Source organism: Lithobates pipiens, unplaced genomic scaffold (assembly GCF_037356315.1).
Source record: "Lithobates pipiens isolate NorthernLeopardFrog02 unplaced genomic scaffold, aLitPip1_a1.2 Scaffold_16, whole genome shotgun sequence".
NCBI classification, from domain to species: domain Eukaryota; kingdom Metazoa; phylum Chordata; class Amphibia; order Anura; family Ranidae; genus Lithobates; species Lithobates pipiens.
In genome coordinates this window covers 265,199,548-265,220,474 of record NW_027507748.1, presented here as the reverse complement: position 1 = coordinate 265,220,474, position 20,927 = coordinate 265,199,548, and positions in this window count along the sequence as shown.

Here is a 20,927-nt window from a genome sequence, read left to right as displayed (position 1 = left end):
AAGGTGCTAAAAAGTGGCCCCTGCCCCCCTGTCCTCCGGGGAGAGCTCTGACGCAGACTCTGGCCCTGCTGAGGCTGGTGACCCCTGCTCTGTCGTTTCAGATGACGCTGACCAGAACCATTCGGACAGTGAGGATGAGTCCCCGTCCAGGTCCATGCGCAATAAATTGCTTGTTGGAGCACTTATCACAGCTGTGCGTGATGCCCTGAAGATTCAGGAGCCAGCAGATCCTTCTGCTGATGTAGTGGTGCCTTTTGGGTCCCGATGGCCAGCCCGTTCCCTTAAGGTGTTCCCGTATCTGACTTATTTTGATAAGTTCATTTACAAGGAATGGGGTCAACTGCAACGGACCTTTTCAGTCTCCAAATAAATGGCGGTGCGCTACCCCTTTGAGGACTCCCCAATATCCAGGTTAAACAAACTAACCACGATCCCGGTAGAGGGGGCTCCTGCATTCAAGGACCCCATGGACAAAAAGGCTGAGGCAGTGGCTCGTTCCTTGTTTGCGGTTGTGGGGTCAACCATGCGACCAGTACTGGCATCCGCACTTGTGTAGCAGACACTGAGTGGGCAAAACTGTTGTACCGCAAATTGGTGGAACAGGCTTCTCCTGTCTGCGTGGAACTAGCAGACCAACTAGTGCAAGGCCTTAAGTACGTTTGTGACGGGGCCCTGAATACTCTCCCTCTGTTATCCAGGGCTTCAGTGTCAGCAGTAGTGCTGAGGCCCCTGATTTGGCTAAAATGCTGGTCTGCTGACCAGGCATCCAAAAAGGCCCTGACGAATCTTCCCTTCCTTGGCGACCGGCTCTTTGGAGCCTCTTTGGATGACATTATTAAAAATGCCAAAAAAAGAGTACACTACTCCCACAGGCCAGGAAGGCTAAGGAGCCACGCTGTAGGCAAGGGCCCGCTTTCTCCCCTCACAAACGGCTTTTTTGTCCGCCCGGGGCTTCGACCGAGTGCCCCCAGCCCGACAAGACGACTTCTGAAGGACCATAGCGTCCCTGGAACCGCAAGCCTGCGAGCAAGAGTGCTACCACATGAAGGTTTGCCCCCCCCCAACACGGGTGGGGGGTCGCCTTCGGGAGTTTGCAGCCCGGTGGACCTCTCGGCTATCTGACCAATGGGTCTGCGATCTGATTTCCTCCGGCTACAAGATAGAGTTCCTCTCCTGGCCGCAGAACAGGATCTTCCCCTCCAGCATACCCGTACGCCCGGCTCACCGGGAGGCCTTTTTGGGGGCGGTAAGGGACCTGCTGAGTCGTGGGGTGATAGTACCTGTTCCAGACTCGGAACGTTTCCAGGGGATCTACTCAAACCTGTTTGTAGTCCCCAAGAAGGAAGGGGTACGTCCAATCTTGGATCTAAAAGCCCTTTGTGAAAGTATAGAGGTTCAGAATGGAATCAGTTCGCTCAGTAGTCGCTGCACTCCATCAAGGGGACTCCCTGGCGTCCTTAGACATCCAGGATGCATACCTACACATACCCATATGCTACGCTTCTGCATGCGAGTCCTGGGACTCATGGTAGCCTCCTTCGAGGCAGTACCGTATGTTTCACACCAGAGTCCTGCAGAAGGAGATTTTGACAAAATGGGACAAATCTCCGTTGTCCCTGGATGGGCAGATTCAGATGAGCCAGTTAGTCAGGGATTCCCTGCTCTGGTGGCTGAGGTCCCCGGCACTTCGGTCCGGGAAGTCGTTCCTACCTCTGAAATGGACAGTGATCACAACAGACGCCAGCCTATCAGGCTGGTGTCTGCCTCTGGTCGGTGAAGGAATCCAAGTTGCCGATCAATCTGCACGAACTGAGAGCGATCAGGCTATGCCTCTCCACATGGTCTAGAAGATTGCGAGGGCACCCGATCAGGATCCAGTCAGACAACGCCACGGCTGTGGCATATGTCAATCACCAAGGAGGAATAAGAAGCTTGGCCGCCGCACGAGAGGTCGCTCGCATACTTCGGTGGGCAGAGCGACATGTACCGGCCCTGTCGGCCATTTACATTCCGGGAGTGGAGAACTGGCAGACGGACTATCTAAGTCGCCAGATGTTGGACCCAGGAGAATGGGCGTTGCATCCGGAGGTGTTCAGGCTACGGTGCCTGCGGTGGGGCACACCAGACGTGGATCTTCTGACCTCCCATCTCACCCGGAAGGTACCAAGATTCGTGTCCAGAACAAGAGATCTCTGGGCAGATGCGTCAGACACGCTGGTGGCTCCGTGGGATCAGTACCAGCTGATCTATGCCTTTCCTCCGCTGAAGCTGTTACCATGTCTGCTCCGCAGAGTGGAGGCCAAGGGGATCTCAGTAATTCTGATTGGCCCCAGCGTCCCTGGTACACAGACCTAGTGCGCCTGGTGGCGGACGCCCCATGGCGACTGCAGTTACGAGAAGACCTTCTGTCTCAAGGTCCAATTCTCCATCCTGCTTTACCATTGCTGTTTTTAATGACATGGCTATTGAGAGCCAGGTGTTGAGGAACCGGGGTCTTTCAGACTCTGTGATCCCAACTATGCTGAGAGACCTACATCTCCATGTGTGAGGAGAAAGGATGGCATTCACGCTCCTTTTCTATATCCAGGGTCCTGCTGTTTCTTCAGCAAGGAGTAGACCAGAAATTGGCTTTGAGCACCATTAAAGGACAAATATCAGCTTTGGCGGTCTTTTTTTTCAGCGACCCCTGGCGTCTCGCTCTCTAGTGAGCACTTTTGTTCAAGGGGTCCAGCATGTAGTTCCTCCGGGATCTCAATCTGGTGTTATCGGCGCTTCAAAAAACGCCATTTGAGAATATCAGAGAGATTCCCCTGTTGACGCTTTCCCAGAAAGTGGTCTTTCTAGTGGCCATTACTTCAGCCAGGAGGGTTTGGGAATTGGCGGCCTTGTCCTGCAAGTTGCCCTATCTGGTTATCCACAAGGATAAGGTGGTGTTGCGTCCGCAACCTTTTCTTTACAAAATTCTACAAGGTAGATGTCAGTGCATCGGCTGATGCCTGTTTTTGCCGCATAGTTTTGCAGGCGGCTGTATAGTTACAATTGCACATACAATTTTTCAGTTTTTCTTGTTTTTTTGGGTAAAAACGCAGTACCGCTAAGTTAATGCACTGTTGCATTTGTTACCGCAGTTCTGGTGCGGCTGGAGGGTAGTGCCTCTCTGTTGAGGAGCACCCTGGTTTTTTGTGCCACACACTGTCGGTTTTTGTGGGTAAAGTTTATACTAGTTCCCACATGCCATGGTGGATGAAGTTTTTATGCTGTTTTCCCACCCCTCGTTTTGGCACTGCTTGGGGGCGTCCCAATGGCTAAAGAGAGGAGCTGTGTCAGTCGGTGAATATAAGAGAAAATAGGATTTTATGTACTCGCCCTAAAATCTTTTTCTCTGCAATTCACCGACTGACACAGCACCCGCCCCTCCTATTTTTCTTTGGTATACTGCTTGTTGACGTACTGAAGCTGCATGGCAGGCTGAGGGGTTGTTACCTAAGGGACCACCCATTGGGCGGAACTAAAAGAATCTGAGTTTTTTCATTACGTTAACATGTTATGCCTAGTCCTCTCCTAAAGGTGGCGTAACAACCCAATGGCTAAAGAGAGGAGCTGTGTCAGTCGGTGAATTATAGAGAGAAGGATTTTATGGTGAGTAAAGAAAATCCTATTTTTTTTACAGAGTTTTTCGGTCTTTTTTATTTTATAGCGCAAAAAAATAAAAAACCCAGCAGTGATTAAATACCACCAAAAGAAAGCTCTATTTGTGTGAAAAAAGGACAAAAATTTCAAATAGGTACAGTGTTGCATGAGTGAGTAATTGTCATTCAAAATGTGAGAGCACCAAAAGCTGAAAATTGGTCTGGTTATTAAGGGGGTTTAAGTGCCCAGTGGTCAAGTGGTTAACTATTTCAGCCATTGTGCCCAGAGTGAGTAGCGGCAGCAGAGAGAGCAGCTGTATTCTTGTATTTGCCTCTAGTTCTGTGCTTTTTTTTGCAATGGATCCTATAATGAGCATATGTGAGGAAATGCTCCTGATGTTGCTCTTGATGAGGATAGAACGACGTAGAAAATTGCAGGCGAGGTCCAGTGTCAGAGTTCGTTATTGGACCCATCCATTGATTGTGCAGCAAATGTCCGTAGGTTATTTTTCCAACATATATGTACAGCTGCGTACCTACGCCAACAATTTTTTAAATTTCACACGCATGTCCATTGCTACATTTGACCTTCTACTTGAAAAAGTACAACTAGAAAAAGTTTACTTTTTTTTTTTTTATTCTCTTTTGTTCATTAAATTTTGACCGTAGGGTTATCACGTCAACTTCAGGAGAGGATTAGGCAGAACATGTATTACATGTGAAAACAGCAGAATTGCATAGTTCCGCCCAGGGGGCGGTCCCTTTGGCTATAACTCCTCAGCCTGCCTCCTGCAGCTCAGTTTTTTTCTGCCTAGTGAAGGAGAAGGACCAAGGCTTTCTATTTTTTTTTGCCTTTTGCGCAAGATATTGATCCTGTGATCTTCTATCCACAGCCGGCTGGGTGACAGACTGGATAAATATAGATCCTTGTAGTCTCCCCAGCCCAGCCATCAAGCGTGAGCAGGCCCTAGCTACGTGCTGGGTCGGCCACGACATGCCCCTCAGGCTCCAGGGGTGGCCAGTGAGCTACATGCTCCAGGGCGCACACATGACCGGGCTACTGCTCTCTGTCACAGTGTGCCATGGCCAGCAGCCACCCCATACTGCTCGGTTGGGGGTCTGTGATGGGATGCCTCCAGCTCTTCCGGACGGGTAAGTACAGCTCTCCCTGTCTCAGCAGGACAGAGCAGCTGGGCATTCCCTGGGCGGTCGATTAGGGGGTCCCTCACTTTCCCTTTCCTCTCTCCCTGTCCTTGTGTTCCCTCCCCCCTCTGCGGGGGATACTGCATGGCTGGGCATGATGTGCGGTGTATGTACCTGGGCCGGGGGTTCTCTGGGGTGCTCTGATTCTTAGCTGGGGGCTGCGCTGGCTGTCTGGGTCCATGTGTGGTCTGGTCCTCTGTCTCTCTGCTGTGAGTTGTCTGTGGTCTTCAGCATTCCAGTGGCCGCGGCCATTTTCTGTTGGTCTGTGTGTGTAGCAGGGCCGCTGGCCATTTTCCCGGTGTTTTTCCTCTATACAAGAAAGACCGGCGGCCATTTTCTTGTAGTCTTAGCGTGCTTTTCTCCCCAGCGCTGGTCCCTGTACCTCAGAACAGCGCGTTCTCCTGGACACTTGTGACTGGCACAGCGATCAGCGGCAGCACTCGGTCAGGGTGGTCCTGCGGTTGGGCCCCTCAGTCTGTGAGCAGCTAGGAGGGTGGGGTTGAGCACCTTGTCCTAAGTCCCCAAGGGTGGCAGACAGGGTGGGTCAGCATGGCATCAGAAGCTGGCGTTTCTTCCCCAGATCTCCCTGCAATTGCAACCGGCTTGCCTGCAAATACTGCAGTGCCTTTGGACGCTTTGTCGGCAGTCCTGGAAATGTTCGTTGCCAGAGTGGAGGCAGCGTGTGGGCGCAAGGGGAGTAAAACACGTCCCCTGCCCCCCGTCCTCCGGGGATAGCTCTGATTCAGACTGTTCTGATGTGTCTGAGGATGCTGACCAGGACCATTCGGACAGTGAGGATGATTCCGTGTCTGGGTCCACGCAGGAAAAAAACACTAGTTGGAGCACTTATCACCGATGTGCGGGATACCCTGAAAATATAGGATGCAGCAGGATCCTCTGCTGAGGCGTCTGTCCCGTAAACCGGCCCGTACACCTAAAGTGTTTCCGTATCTGACTTATTTTGATAAGTTTATATACAAGGAATGGGGAGGCCCGCAGCGGACCTTTTCAGTTCCCAAAAGGATGGCGGTGCATTACCCCTTTGAAGAGAGCCTCCTTAAAAAATGGTCCGCTCCCCCGGTTGTTGACCCTCCAGTATCCAGGTTAAATAAAGTAACCAGGTAGAGGAGGCTCCTGCATTTAAGGATCCTACCGACAGGAGAGCCGAAGCAGTGGCACGGTCCATTTTTACGGTAGTGGGGTCATTGCTACGACAGGTATTGGCCACGGCATTGGTGCCGCAGACCCTTACTGAGTGGGCAAAACTATTGCACCGTGAATTGGAGAAGCAACAGTCTCCTTCAGTCTGCGTCAAACTAGCAGACCAGCTGGTGCACGGCCTTAAGTATGTCTGTGATGCGGCCCTGAATACACTTCCCCTGCTCTCCAGAGCATCGGTATCAGCAGTGGTGCTACGGCGCCTGATCTGGCTGAAATGCTGGTCTGCAGACCAGGCATCTATAAAAGCTGTGACGGATTTGCCCTTTCTTGGTGAGTGGCTATTTGGAGCTTCGCTGGATGACATTATTAAGAATGTCGCAGGTGGGAAGAGCACGTTGCTCCCACAGTCCAAGAATGGTAAGGAGCCATGCCGCAGGCAAGGGCCCTCCTTTTCCACTCAAGAGGCTTTTTGGTCCGCCCGGGTATGTCAGGTAAGCGCTCCCAGTCCGAAAGGGCGACTGCTGAGGGACAAAAGAGTCCCTGGTCTTGCAAGCCTGCAAGCAAAAGTACTATCTCATAAAGGTTTGCCCCCACCCAACACATGGGTGGGGGGTCACCTTTGGGAGTTTACAGCTCGGTGGGCCTCTCGGCTGTCCGACCAATGAGTCTGCAAACTGCTTTCATCAGGCTACAAGATAGAGTTCCTCTCTTGGCCACCAAACAGATTTTTCCCCTCCAGCATACTTTTACTCCCAGCCCGCCGGAAGGCTCTGTTTGGGGCAGTAAGGGACCTACTCAGTCGTGGGGTGATAGTACCTGTTCCAAAGCTGGAAAGGTTTCAGGGATTCTACTCCAATCTGTTTGTAGTCCCCAAAAAGGAAGGGGTATGTCCAATTCTGGACCTAAAAGCCCTCAACTGCTTTGTGAAAGTACAAAGTTTCAGAATGGAATCAGTTTGCACTTTAGTCGCTGCACTCCATCAGGGGGACTTTCTGGCGTCTCTGGATATCCAGGACGTGTATTGCATATACCCATATCCCTTTAGGCATCAGAGATTTCTGCGTTTTGCAGTGGGGGAAGAGCACTACCAGTTTGTGGCTCTCCCCTTTGGCCTGGCATCAGCACCCCGAGTCGTTACCAAAGTATTGTCTCCAATTTTGACTATGTTGCGATAATGTGGGATCACAATCATGGGTTACCTAGACGACCTCCTTCTGAGGGCAGCTTCCGCCTGAGAATTAAGGGAGGATGTGGCGATCACCATGCAAACTCTGCAGGGGTTTGGGTGGGTGTTGAACCTCAAGAACTCATTACTAGTGCCAACTCAGCGACCTGGAGTACATAGGCTTACTGCTGGACTCCATGGAAGCAAGAGTGTTTCTCCCTTCAGACAAACTGCAGACTCTCTGAGCCGCGGTGAAGTTGATGAACCGCAGGTAGTCATCGCTCCATGGGAGCAGTACCAGCTGATTTACGCTTTCCCTCTGCTCAAACTGCCTCGTCTACTTTGCAGAGTGATACTGATCGCCCCAGATTGGCCCCGGCGTCCTTGGTACGCCAACCTAGTACACCTGGTGGCAAATGCTCCTTGGCGGTTGCCGATGCAAGAAGACCTTTTATCGCAAGGTCCGATACTCCATCCTGCTTTACTGCCGCTGGTTTTAACGGCATGGCTGTTGAAAGCCATGTGCTAAGGAACCAAGGTCTGTCAGACTCGGTAATCTCCACTATGCTGAGGACACGAAAATCTTCTACTCGGAAGATATACCATCGTACATGGAAGACTTATATCTCCATGTGTGAGGAGATCGGGTGGCGTCCGCGCACATATTCTGTTTCCAGGATCCTAATGTTCTTACAGCGAGGAGTGGACCAGAAACTGGCTTTAAGCACCATCAAGGGACAGATATCAGCCTTGGCTGTCTTTTTCCAATGACCCCTGGCATCTCACTCATTGGCAAGCACCTTTGTGTAGGGTGTTAGGCAGGTAATCCCTCCAGTGCGACCACCTCTACCTCCGTGGGATCCGAACCTGGTGCTATCGGCGTTTCAGAAACCGCCGTTTGAGAACATCAGGGATATTCCCTTGTTGACTCTCTCAGAAAGTGGTCTTTCTAGTAGCTATTACATCTGCCAGGAGGTTTTCTGAGTTGGCAGCCTTGTATTGCAAGTCGCCCTATCTGGTTTTCCACAAGGATAAGGTGGTGCTGCATCCGCAACCTTCCTTTCTTCCAAAGGTAGTTTTGGCTTTCCATCTGAATGAGGAGGAAGTGGGAGGAGGGAATGGAGTGTAACAGCAATTGATGCCACTATCTCCTCTGTGAACAAAAATTTGACTTGTCCGGTTGACAGCGCTCAAATGCTTAGGGATCCATATGATAAAAAGATGGAATTCCAGTTGAAAAATGTTTTTGCCTTGGCAGGTTCAGTAGCTCAACCTGCAATGGCGGCAATTGGGGTATGCCAGTCATAAGAGATCACTTAAAGCAGGTGCTCAGGGTTTTTCCTGACCAGCAGGCCCAAGAATTAGCCAAGCTGCAAGCAGCCTTGTGTTTTGCGGTTGATGCAATCAGAGATTCTATCCTTCAGACCTCTCATCTTACGCTTGGGCTGGTACATATGCTTAGAATCTTGTGGCTGAAAAATTGGTCAACCGAAACTCCATGTAAAAGCTCCTGGCAGATTTCCATTTTCACAGTGAAAAGCTGTTTGGGGATGACTTGGACAAATATATATAAAAGATATCAAGTGGGAAAAGTACCCCTTTGCCAGTTAAAAAATGGAGTAAACATCCTTCATTTAAAAGGACTCTTTCTCCAGCACCTGGGGCATCAGCCTCCAGGCAGTCGCGACGGCCTCCACCATCAGGTTCAGGAGGTAAAACTCAGAGTCAGCCCCAAGGACAAAAGAAATCCTGGGGGAGGAAATCTACAAGACAAAACACTAAAGCCTCTTTATGAAGGGGTGCCCCGCTCATTCAAGTGGGGGGAAGACTGCTCCTCATTTCCTCAAATTAAATGTCCCCTAAGACCCAGAGAAAAAGAAGTCTCTCTTCCAAGTGTTGGATCAACTTCTGTCACAAAAAGTAATCATGACAGTTCCCATGCAAGAGCAGGGGTTGGGCTTTTATTCAAACCTATTCAAGGCACCAAAGCCAAATAGAGATATCAGACCCATCCTGGATCTCAAAGATCTAAATCAGTTTCTAAGGATTCAATATTTTCTCATGGAATCAATCCAATCTGTAGTCTCCATCCTACAAGGAGGAGAACTTCTGGCATCAATAGGCATCAAAGATGCTTACCTGCATGTACCTATTTTCCCCGCTCATCAGAAATGTCTGCGTTTCGAAGTAGAAAATCGTCATTTCCAGTTTATAGCTTTACCTTTTCGGTCTAGCTACTGCACCTAGGGTGTTCACAAAGGTCCTGGCTCATTCTCTGGCCAGATTAAGGGCCCATGGTATAATGCTTGTAGCGTACCTGGATGACCTGCTCTTAACCTCCCTAGCGGTATCCCCGAGCGTGACTCGGGTTTGTTTTTTTCTTGTACTATCGGTAACCCCGAGTCACGCTCGGGGTAACATTGCAGAGCGGCGAGCGGAGATCTTACCTTCTCCCTGCGCTCCAGCGATGTTCTCCGCTGTCCTCCCCTGTGATCGCCGACGCGATCGCCGGCGAGGTCACGCCATCCTGACTTCCTGGTTCCGTTCTCTGCGAGCAGCAGCGGGGCACGGGAGCGGAACTGGGCGGGAAATTCAAAAAGTTACAAACACACAAACACATAAATAGAGGTGATACATTGTAATCTGAGAGGATTACACTGTATCATCTCTATCTGACTGATAAACCATACAGTGCCCCTTGCCTCCAATAAAATAAAATCTAACATGGCATCAAAAAAGCGCCAATTCGCTTCAAAATCGCCATTGGACCAGCTGAGTGACAGCGATAGCGACACGGAGTTGCTCGCAGAAATTAGCGATAGCGAGTCGTGGGGAGATTTGTCGTCTGACACTGACACGGATCTGACAAGTGACAGCGGTGATGATCCTGCACCGGACCTCAGCGATGTGCGCAATTGGTGCCCTATCGACTGCGATACAGACCAGGTAGCACCGCCAAGATTCCCTTTCACTGGATCACCTGGGATGAAGGTAGATGTCGAACGTGACAATCCTCTGGCATACCTGCAATTATTTCTCACTGAGGATGTAATTGAAAATATTGTCACAGAGACAAATCGCTACCAGGTACAGCAATCCGCTACGCTGCATGCCAGGTTTTCCCGAAGCAGAAAGTGGGAACCTGTGACCAAAGAGGACATCTGGCAGTTCCTGGAACTCATCATTCTTCAGGGAGTGGTGGGGAAACCGCTCCAAAAATGGTACTGGACCACCAATAAATTACTGGCCACTCCGTTTTTTGGCACCGTGATGTCCGAATACCGTTTTTCCCTCATCGTGAAATATTTCCATTTCACGAACAATGAGGAGTTTGATGAGGCCACGCATCCTGCACCCAAACTCAAAAAAATCTGGGAGGTATCGCAAATTATTGTGAGCAACTTCCAGCGGACCTACATGCCAGAAAGGGACGTCTGCGTGGAAGAAAGCTTGATGGCCTACAAGGGACGCCTGAGCTGGATACAATTTATTGCATCCAAAAGAGCGAGATTTGGCATAAAGTCCTACATGCTCTGCGAGTCATCCACCGGGTACATATGGAATTCGGTCATTTACACCGGTAAAGGCACGAAGTTCAACCCCAGGTACAGCGGCTATGGGATGGCCACATCATCAGTCCTCACACTGCTGGAGCCATTGCTGAACCAGGGATATTGTGTCACCATGGACAATTTTTATACGTCTCCGGAACTTTTTGATGTTTTGCTAAAAAACAAGACCGATGCGTATGGTACGGTTAGGCCCAATCGACGTGACATGCCATCTCTGTTCTCCCGGAAAAATCTAAAAACCGGAGAAATGGTTGCCTGGCAGAAGGGTAAGATGATGGCAATGCGATGGCGAGATAAGAAGGACGTGTGTCTCATGAGTACCGTGCACAATACCGCCACTGCCATGGTCCACACCAAACGTGGGAAAGATGTGCTGAAGCCGCAAGTCGTCATAGACTATAATTGCACTATGGGAGGCGTGGACAGAGCCGATCAGGCAATGACATTTTATCCGGCTATGCGCAAGCAGCAAAAAAAATATTATAAAAAGATTTTCCAGCATCTTCTGGAGCAATGCCTTTGGAACGCATATGTCCTATATAGAGCACAGAGTCGCAAGCCTCTTATTCATGCTGATTTTACCTGGAAGGTGGCTGAGCAGATTTTCCTCCAACACCAGACACCATCAGGATCTGGGATCAGACCTGGACGACATGCTGTTGACGTTGTCAACCCAGAACGCCTAACAGGTCGTCACTTTGTGGACTACATACCACCAACCGCAAAAAAGGCAGCACCTACCAGGATGTGCGTGGTTTGCTGCTCAAAGAGAGATAGCAGTGGGAAAAAAGTCTGAAAAGAAAGTCGGTTCTATTGTCCGGATTGTGATGTTGGACTGTGTGCTGTACCCTGCTTCAAAGTGTATCACACTCAGGATGTTTATTGAATTTTCTTTGTTTGACAAATTTCATTATTTCACATTACATTTTTGAATAAAATTATATTATTTATAAGATTATAATTCATGATTTTGTGTTTCTAACTTTATCACATCTGGGATGTCTACTAGAGCCTTGTTTGGTCAGGTTTTAGTAAGTAATTACTAAGAATTACAGGCCTATGATACATAACACCAAATTTTCATGCAAAAGAATTGTACCGCTTTTGGAATAGAATTCCTGACAGAATCATACCGCCAGGGAGGTTAATAGACCAGTCATTAGCCCGTTTAGACCAAGGCTTGCTCACCACAGTCAACTACCTGGAGTATCTAGGTTGGGTTTTCAACCTAGAGAAGTCTTCTTGAAAAACAGTAAAAATACTAGAGTACTTGGGTCTAATCATAGATACAACCCAAAGAAGGATGCACTTATAATCAGTGCAATAAAGGTGCTGGTTCAGTTAGTCAGGGCAAAGAAGAGTCCTTCTATTCGTCTTTGTATGAGATTGTTGGGAAAGATGGTGGTTATGTTCGAACCGATTCCCTATGCCCAGTTTTATTCAAGATGGTTGCAAAACAGTATTCTTTCTGCCTGGAACAAGAAGGTTCCAATGCACTTATGTCCAATAGTGTGCCAAAGTCTCAGTTGGTGGTTGGTACTCGAGAATCTGCAGAAAGGGAAATCTTTTCTACCAGTCACCTGGAAGGTGGTAACAACCAATGTCAGCCTTTCAGGTTGGGGAGCCATTCTGGAAAAGGCGGCTGTCCAAGGGAAATGGTCCAGGATCGAGAAGACCTTACCATTCAATATTCTGGAGATTTGTGCGGCGTACCTGTCTCTAAAAACCTGGACATTCAAGTTGCAGGGTTATCCTGTCAGGGTCCAATCCGACAATGCCACTGCAGTAGCTTATATCAATCACCAAGGGGGTACCAGGAGTCGTGCAGCCCAGAAAGAGGTAAACCGGATCTTAATCTGGGCAGAAAAGCATGTGCCGTGCATATCGGTAATCTTCATCCCAGGGGTAAAGAATTGACAGGCGGACTACTTAAGTCGCCAGCAACTGTTCCCAGAGGAATGGTCTCTTCACCCCATCCTTATCCTTAGCTGGATCTGCGCGGGCTGTCTGGGTCCATGTGTGGTCTGGTCCTCTGTCTCCCTGCTGTGAGGTGTCTGTGGTCTTCAGCTTGTGCTGCCACCATTTTTCGGCGGCTGAGGCCATTTTCTGTTGGTCTGTGTGTGTAGCATGGCCATCGGCCATTTTCTCGAGGTCCAGTGACCATTTTCCCGGTGTTTGTCATCTAAACAGAAATGACCGGCAGCCATTTTCTTGTAACCTTAGCTCGGTTTTATCCCCAGCGCTGGTCCCTATACCTCAGAACAGCGTGTTTTTTTTTTCTCCTGGACACTTTGATTGACACAGGACACAGCAGCAGTACATGCAGCACTCGGTCAGGGTGGTGAGTCTTGCAGTTGGGCCCCTCAGTCTGTGAGTCTGTCAGTCTGTGAGCAGCTAGGAGGGTGGGATTGAGCACCTTGTCCTAAGTCTCCAAGGGTGGCAGACAGGGTGGGTCAGCATGGCGTCAAAAGCTGGTATTTCTTCCCCAGACCTCCCTGCAATTGCAACCGGCTCGCCTGCAAATAGTGCAGTGCCCTTGGACGCTTTGTTGGTGGTCCTGGAAATGTTTGTTGCTGGAGTGGAGGCGGCATATGGGCGCAAGGGGGGTAAAAAATGTCTCCTGCACCCCATCCTATGGGGAGAGCTCTGATTCAGACTCGGGCCCCACTGGCAACCCCTGTTGTGATGCGTCAGAGGATGCTGACCAGGACCATTCACACAGCGAGGATGATTCTGTGTCCGGGTCCGAGCATGAAAAAGCGCTAGTAGGAGCACTTATCACTAATGTGTGGGATACCCTGAAAATACAGGATGCATCAGGATCCTCTGCTTAGGTGTCGGTCCCCTTTGGGTCCCATAAACCGGCCCGTACACCTAAGGTGTTTCTGTATCTGACTTATTTTGATATGGTCATATACAAGGAATGGGGAAGCCCGCAATGGTCTTTTTCAGTCCCAAAAAGAATGGTGGTGTGTTATCCCTTTGAAGAGAGCCTCCTTAAAAATGGACGGCTCCCCCAGTTGTTGACCCCCCTCCCCCAGTATCCAGGTTAAATAAAGTAACCACAATTCCAGTAGAAGGTGCCTCTGCATTCAAGGACCCTACCGACAGGAGAGCCAAAGCAGTTGCCCGGTCCATGTTTACGGTAGTGGGGTCAGCGCTATGACCGGTACTGGCCACAGCACTAGTGTCGCAGACCCTTCCTGAGTGGGAAAACTATTGCACCGTGAATTGGAGAAGCAACAGTCTTCCCCAGTCTGCATAGAAATAGCAGACCAGCTGGTGCACGGCCTTAAGTATGTCTCTGATGTGGCCCTGGATACAGTCCCCCTGCTCTCTAGAGCATCAGTATCAGCAGTGGTGCTACGGAGCCTGATCTGGCTGAAATGCTGGTCTGCGGACCAGGCATCTAAAAAAGCTCTGACAGATTTGCCCTTCCTTGGTGAGCGACTATTTGGAGCTTCGCTGGACAACATCATTAAGAATGTTACTGGTGGGAAGAGCACATTGCTCCCACAGTCCAGGAAGGGTAAGGAGCCATGCTGCAGGCAAGGGCCCTCTTTTTTCCCCTCAGAAAATACTTTCACCTGCCTGGGACATCAGGTAAGCACGCTCCCAGTCCGACAGGGCGACTGCCGAGGGACAAAAGCGTCCACGGGTGGAGGGTCGCCTTTGGGAGTTTGCAGCTCGGTGGGCCTCTCGGCTGTCCGACCAATGGGTCTGCTAACTGGTTTCATCTGGCTACAAGATAGAGTTCCTCTCTTGGCAACCAAACAGATTTTTTTCCTCCAGCATACCTTTACTCCCAGCCCGCCGGAAGGCCCTGTTTGGGGCAGTAAAGGACCTGCTCAGACGCGGGGTGATAGTGCCTGTTCTTAAACTGGAGAGGTTTCAGGGTTTCTATTCCAATCTGTAGTCCCCAAAAAAGAAGGGATATGTCCAATCCTGGACCTAAAAGCCCTTGATTGCTTTGTGAAAGTACAAAGGTTCAGAATGGAATCAGTTTGCTCTGTGGTTGCTTCACTCCATCAGGGGGACTCCGTGGCCTCTCTGGATATCCAGAACGCGTACTTGCATATACCCATATGCCATATGTCTCAGGCATCAGAGGTTTCTGCAATTTGCAGTGGGGAAGAGCACTACCAGTTTGTGGCTCGCCTGGCGTCAGCACCCCGCGTCTTTACCAAAGTATTGGCTCCAATTTTGGCATTGTTGCGGTAACGTGGGATCGCAATTGTGGGTTACCTAGGCGACCTCCTTCTGAGAGTAGCTTCCCCCTCAGAATTAAGGGAGGACGTGGCGATCACCATGCAAACTCTGCAGGAGTTTGGGTGGGTGCTGAACCTAAAGAAGTCAGTGGTAGTGCCTGGAGTACCTGGGCTTACTGCTGGACTTTGTGGAAGCGAGAGTGTTTCTCCCTTTAGTTGATGAACCGCAGGTGGTCACCACTGAGTTTCTGCATGCGAGTTCTGGGCCTCATGGTAGCCTCCTTCAAGGCGGTACCGTACGCCCAATTTTTACACCAGAGTCTTGCAGGGGGAGATAATGTCCAAATGGGACAAATCTCCATTATCCCTGGATCGACAAATTCGGATGAGCCAGTTAGTCAGGGACTCTCTTCTCTGGTGGCTGAGGTCTCCGGCCCTTTGGTTTGGGAGATCGTTTCTACCTCTTCATTGGGCGTGATCACGATGGACGCCAGCCTGACCAGCTGGGGTGGAGTGCTGGGGGTACGGTCGACCCAGGGCCTCTGTTAGCGGGAGGAATCCCAGTTACCAATCAACGTGCTCGAGCTTCGGGCGATCAGGCTATGTCTCTCCCACATGGTCAATGAGGCTACAAGGGCATCCGATCAGGATCCAGTCAGACAAAGCTATGGTGGTGGCATATGTCAACCATCAACGAGGAACAAGGAGCTCAGCTGCAGTGCGAGAGGTCGCTCACATCCACCGGTGGGCAGAGCGACATGTGCCAGCCCTGTTTGCCATATACATCCCGGGAGTAGAAAACTGGCAGGTGGACTACTTAAGTCTCCAGGTGCTGGACCCAGGAGAATGGTAATTACATCCAGAGGTGTTCAGGCTTCTTTGCCTGCGGTGGGTTACACCAGATGTGGATCTCCTGGCCTCTTGGCTCAATCAAAAGGTCCAGAGGTTTGTGTTCAGGACAAGAGACCCTAAGGGTATATCTGCCACGGCTCCCTTCCGAAAGTCAGACTCTGTTTGTTTCGGTGACTGGTCCGAAAAAAGGGCTGGCGGTCTTGTCAACCACCATGATCAGACAGATCGTGGTCCAGGCTTACGCTTTGAAGGGGCAGGTGCCCCACTTTTCTGTCACAGCCCCTTCCACCAGGGCAATTGGGACCGCCTGGGCTTTCCGACATCAAGTGTCTGTCTCCTAGGTGTGTAAGGTGGCGACTTGGTCGTCCGTTCACACTTTCACAAAGTGCTACAAAGTTTCTGTAAGCACATCTTCAGATGCTTGCTTTGGCCACAAAGTTTTTAAGGCGGCTGTGTAATCGTTGCAATTTACACTCTTTTTTTTTTATTGTAAGAGAAAGTTACATTTTTGTTGTAAATGCATTTTGATGCATACGTTGGCTGCAAGTTCTGATGCAGCCGTTTCAGATAGCAACTCCTCCGTTGAGCGCTTCTGGCTGTGGGGGAACTTATGTTTGCTGTTTCCACCCCTCGTTTTGACACTGCTTGGGGACGTCCCTACAGTCAAGATTTAATGGAGCTGTGTCCGTCAATGAACGAAAGAGAAAATAGGATTTTTGTACTCACCGTAAAATCCTTTTCTCCGAAGTTCATTGACAGACACAGCACCCACCCCTCCTTTTTTACGTTATACTGCTTGCTGACGTACTGAGCTGCAGGAAGCAGGCTGAGGGGTTATAGCCAGAGGGACCGCCCCCTGGGCAGAACTATGTAATTCTACTGTTTTCACATGTAATACATGTTCTGCCTAGTCCTCTCCTGAAGGTGGTGTGATAACCCTATGGTCAAGATTTAATGGAGCCGTGAATGAACTTCAGAGAAAAGGATTTTACGGAGAGTACAAAAATCCTATTATTCCAAACTGGCCCAGAAGAACCTGGTACACAGACATACTCAGACTTCTAGCCTAGTCTGTAGCAAATTGGACTATTTGGGGGGGGGGGAGGGGGGGGGTGTTGCCTTACTCTGGATCAGCTGTAGGTATAAGACGGTTTATATGTCGTTTATCTTTGCTGTTGGTTGAACTAGATGGATTTGTGCAATTTCTCTACCTAACTGTGTAACTCGACTCCTTCCTAATAAACCAGATCTGCTAATGTCCAGTATTCTATCCTGCTTCTCTCTCTCTGATGGGTTACAGCCAGAAACTTTCTCTTAGGGGTTCTTACCAGCAAAGTAATTTTTTTTTGGTAGATATCATGTCTGTTAGACTTGTTTCTGAACTGGTAGCCCTTTCCTTTAAAGAGATTTCCTCATGCTTTATAATGACAAAGTTGGTTTATGCCCATGACCAAAATTTATTTTAAAGAGTGTGTCAGCGTCCCACGTCAATGAGGACATTGTACTACCATCCTTGTCCCCTGCTCTTAAGCATTCAAAAGAACTGTCGCTGCATTGCCTGGACCTAGTCTGAGCTGTTAGGGAATCCAGCTTTCTGATGGAAGCAGTAGTTTTGATGTATACTCAGTTCTCCTTGGAACCTAACAAGGACCACCCTGCTTCAAAGTCCACCATTGCACGTTGGATAAGAAACTTGATTGCAAGGGCTTACGCTCTTAAGCAAAAACCTCCTCCTGTGCTGTTAAGAGCTCATGCCACTCGATTGGTGGGAGTTTTCTGGGCTTTTAAACACCAAGCCTCTGTAGCCCAACCTGTAGAAGGCTGTGCCCTGGTCTTCTGCTTATACTTTCTATTGCCAGGTGGATGCCCAATCTTCTGCAGATACAGCTTTTGGCAGCAGGGTTCAAACAGCTGTACTCTGAACTTGGGTCCTTATTTTTTGGTCCAGTTGGTGCAGTTCTGTTTGCCTAGTTTCTGCCCGCCCATCATATTCATTGCTTGGGAATGTCCCATGGTGTATGAATGTGTTACATGTATCCGGTTCTGTACGATCAAGATAAGATGCCCCCTAATTGCATGGTCATTTGAATTTTTCTCATAGTGTATCCAACCCTTTTGCTCATTTCAGATTTTGCCATTATATTTTCTTTTAGCCAGTGCTTTGGGGAGAGATATAACCCAATGAATGAAACAATTTTTCCTAAATGTCCAAACTCCAACTCTAAGGTTTCTGAAGGGCACACTGCCACAATTTGAGGTTAGAAGAAAGGAGGTTTAACCTTGGATCGCAGAAAGGATTCTTTACTACTAAGGTGGTATAATTACATAGTTACTAAGGTTGAATAAAGACACCAGTCTGTCCAGTTCAACCTGAGTGAGTGTCTACAATTGTCCCTATCCCTGTACATTGCACACTCACATTGGTCCCTACCCTCAAGGAGCCCACGATCCAAGGTCCCCATTCATATACCAGGGCCAATTTTGGACAGAAGCCTATTAACCTACCTGCATGTCTTTGGAGTGTGGGAGGAAACCGGAGTACCCGTAGGAAACCCACGCAGGCACAGGGGGAACATGCAAACTCCATGCAGGTAGTGTCATGGTTGAGATTTGAACCAGCGACCCTATTTACTGCTAGGTGAGAGTGCTAACCACTACACCACTGTGCCGCCTAAAAGCAGTATTAAAGTTGAAATTCTCTAAGATTAATAGGAAGTCAACCTGATTTTTCTATCGCTTATGAGGGGACACCATCTTTTGATCAACCAAAACCAGTTAGTTATAATGCCATCTGCAGAGTAGAATCCTAGGAGACAATATCACCTACTGGACCAGTAGTATATTGACATACGAGTCCACAAATTTGTAGTGGCAGACTACAAAAAATAATTCCCCTCACAAAGGAAGGTGCAACATTTCAGAGCCACGCAGGACCCCTTCGTCAGGCATGTCTGATGAAGGGGTCCTGCGTGGCTCCTAAACCTTGCACCTTCCTTTGTGATGTGATTCTTTCCATTAAAACCTTTTGGATGAAAATTGCCAATCCATGGTATGCTGGCGAATATGTACGCTTACTTAACTAAAGATTCTGTTTCCACCACAAAGTTCCATCTGTTTTTCATACGGAGTGACACACAGGTGATCACAGAACCATGCATTATTGCAAGCTCTGATTTGAGACTGAAACCTTTACTAGTTTTGGCTGTGGTAATATAGGATTTGAATGTAAGAAATTGGCCAGTCGAAGAGAAAAAAAGTGGGCTCGGCCACATCCTGGTTAACAATAAAATTTCTTTGGTATAAAGTCAGCTATGGAAAACCATACTTATGTTCTTTATATGGCTTGTATGGACCCTTAACCATTTGTATAATTTATTATTGGATATTGTGAGTCACATGAAATATACAATTTCCCTATCAATCCACCCACAGGCTCACAAACATCATATAGTAATGCCTTTAGCTGTACGTAAAGGCAACATGTCAATAATAGAAGGAAAATACCTGGTTAAACAAAAACAGAAATTAATGTGTTCTTACACCTCCCGGTTAAATTTACCTTAAATTCAAAATGGGGGATCTAAAGAAATCTACCTATGTAGATGTGGCTATGTTAGGGCTGAAAAATATAAAAACATAAAAAAAAACAACACACTATGTGTTAGACTAACAAAAGAATATCCAACTTTTCCTTTCAAGAATTCAAAAGCACAGGATCAGATAAGAACATCAAACTTTCCTTTACAACATGACCCGCATGCTTGGCCAATCACAGTGCCGGCAGCGAGGAGAGCCATAATTGTTGTTCTGTTCCTATACCACAGGCAGTTGCAGCAGTTACAGTCAGTGTATTGTGCCACCTGCACAGTATACACCTGAAGATACCCCAATTGCTCGTGTTATGTTCCTATACCACAGGCAGCTGCAGCAGTTACAGTCGGTGTATCGTGCCACTGGCACAATGTACACCTGAAGCTACCCCAATTGCTGGTGTTGTTCTAGTCCTACGCCACAGGCAGCTGCAGCAGTTACAGTTGGTGTATTGTGCCCCCTGCACAGTGTACACCTGAAGCTACCCCAATTGCTGGTGTTGTTCTAGTCCTATACTACAGGCAGCTGCAGCAGTTACAGTTGGTGTATTGTGCCCCCTGCACAGTGTTTACCTGAAGCTACCCCAATTACTGGTGTTCTGGTGCTATACCACAGGCAGCTGCAGCAGTTAAAGTGGGTGTATTGTGCCCCCTGCACAGTGTGCACCTAAAGCTACTCCAATTGCTGGTGTTTTCATCTCCTTGCAGGCCATTAGTATGTCTGGAAGGCCAACAAGGAGAGGCAGACAGTCACGAGCCAATAAAAGAGGGCAAGCAAGCAGGCTCTGTGCCTAGAGGCAACAGTGCTGGTCATGGACGTGGTGCATTGTCATCAACACGTGTCCATGGGACACACTTGTCCTTATTTTTGGCAGCTGGACGTGTTGCGCCATAACATGTCGAAGACTTAGAGTGGATGACCAAGCCCTCCTCATCCTCTCTCACCCAGGCTCAGGGTACTGGCAAAGCAGCTGCCAACATGGTCTCTTCCCTCGTCTCAATGACATCAGTCACTCCTTCCTTAGACCCACCATGTCATCCTGAGGAGTCCCCCGAACTGTTTGAGCACAGTGTTGGCTACATGCTCCAGGAGGATGCCCAGCGTTTTGAGGGCTCTGATGTTGATACCCAGCTAGAGGAAGGCAGTAGCATGAGCCCAGAGAGAGAGGATGCCCAAGAAGGACAGCAATCTGGCAGTCATGTTCGACCAGCTGCAGCATACTGCCAGGTTTGCTCCAGTGATGATGAGGGGATGATGAGGTCACTGACTCTATGTGGGTGCCTGATAGGAGAGAGTAGGAGGCACATCTCCAAAGAGGCAGGATGCCCTCCAGGGGCCAGCTTAAGGGCAGCACACCGACTAAATCGTACCGCAGAGCTCCGCCTGTGCAGGGCGCTGCCTTTGCACGTTATTCCAAAAGTTCTTTGGTGTGGGCCTTTTTTGAGATGAGTGCATCAGATCTCACCGCTGCTGTTTGCAACATATGTCTCAAGCGTATCTCGCGTGGCCAAAATATCAGCCGCTTCGGCACCACATGCTTGACTTG